Source organism: Apium graveolens, chromosome 6 (assembly GCF_009905375.1).
Source record: "Apium graveolens cultivar Ventura chromosome 6, ASM990537v1, whole genome shotgun sequence".
Classification (NCBI taxonomy): domain Eukaryota; kingdom Viridiplantae; phylum Streptophyta; class Magnoliopsida; order Apiales; family Apiaceae; genus Apium; species Apium graveolens.
The window spans coordinates 50,659,142-50,661,163 of NC_133652.1; positions in this window are offsets into that span (position 1 = coordinate 50,659,142).

The following is a 2,022-nucleotide window of genomic DNA, read 5'->3' on the forward strand; positions in this document are numbered from 1 at the left end:
GAGTTGTTGTTTCTCCTCACCCTTCTGTTGTTCAGCAATTACTGGAAGAGTTTCATGACTCACCATTGGGAGGACACTCAAGAGTCTTAAGGACTTATAAAAGAATGGCACAACAATTTTATTGGCCCATATCGCAGGCTATATAGATTCCTGTAATGTGTGTCAAAAGAATAAAGCTGACACTTTATCACCAGAAGGACTACTTCAGCCGCTACCAATTCCCTGTCAAGTGTGGGATGACACACTACAAGAAAAATGTCCATAGACATCGGTTTTTGGCCGATGTCTATGCTATTTAGCAACCGATGTTGATTTCGGTGATGTCTATTCTAGACATCGGCCATAACCCGATGTCTTTACTTGTTTAGACATCGTTTCAGGCAAAAAAACTGATGTCCATGCATTATTTTTTACAAAAAAAGTTAGAAATAAATAATTTAATAAATAAATTACACCTATTACAACAAATTAAACATATAATAAGCTATATTTTTTTCCACATAGACATCGAATATTTTCATTTAGGTGATGTAAAATCTGATATTAAACATCGATTTATTTAGTAAAAGGTGATGTCTATATTGGCACTTAGACATCAGTTGCATCCCAAAAAAAGTGATGTCTATATTCCTTTTAGAGTTGAATATGTTAGTCTTTGACATCAGTTTTTTAGGAAAAAACAATGTATATCAACTTTTTGGACATCAGTTTTTCTTCACTAAAGCTGATGTACAATTGCCTTTGAGACATCAGTATTTATATATATGAAAGTGATGTACAATTATTTTTTTGACATCAGTATTTCACTACAAGGAAAACAAGCTTCAACAACGGTTTATGTTCGTTGTCTGATACCCTATTTTTTCGTTGACTATTGAGCCACCGTCTGTTAGTTGGATCAGACAACGGCTAAAAAACATTGTCTGAGATTATACAGACAATGATTATGGATTAAGCCCGTTGTATTACATCCAGAAAAGACAACGTTTTTTGCTTGTTTTCATCGTAACAAGCGACATTACTCAAGGGTTCTCACAAACTCAGAAAACCGTTGTGTAAGGTATAACATTAAAACCAATCCTACAACACTTATTATTGTATAAACGTTGTTGGGTATTCAGATAGACAACAAAAATGAAATTGAGCTCGTAGAACTCTTGTAATAAATTTCTACACACAACATTTTTGGATTTTAATGTACGGCATGATCAGATACATACAACTGTTTATTTGTCCAAACGTATTATATGAATACTTTTGATACAATATCTTAATATTATATAGACAATGGTTTACTAGTGTTGTGAGAGTTAATTTTGCACCAAAGTTTTGTGTTCGAATGCATTTTTTTAGTATTAAAGACATAATATTTTAATGAAGCTTGGTTCTTAAAAGCATTGTCTTACATAAAATATAACAAGTAATCAAATGAAATTAACTTTGCAAATCTAAACAAAAGTTCTAAAGTTAATCCATGATCGAAAATCACAACAACATAGTTATATAAAAGCTAAAAGCATATTGATATCACTGCCTTCACGAGTCTAAGATTTCTACTACAAATGAAAGAAAATATAGAGTCTATAAGGATTTGATGTTGGCTACTCAGAGTTCACTTGGCCTTTTCAGCTTCTCTTCACGTCTTCCGCAAGAGCTATGTTGTCCTTGCAATATCATTATAGCATGTGATAGGCAATTTCCGAATCTGGAGAAAACAATCTTCAAAATAAATCGACAACCACTCTTAAGTTAATATTCTTTTCCTTCATGCATTATAAGAAAAACAAAGAACTGGATCTCTTAATATAAAGTGAAATCAAACCAAGACATAATAGAAAATAAACAAATGCCTATAGTGTCACCTGGCTCACTTCCATGAAGAGACTGTCAATGTCCTGGTCTCTAAAGATACCACCTTTCCTCGCAGTTTCTCTTGGTGAAGATTGGGAGGTCCTGCTTGTAACAGCTTCATCTTTTCCTCTTTTGTCAACCTCCTTTTTCAAATCATCTATCCAGACAATC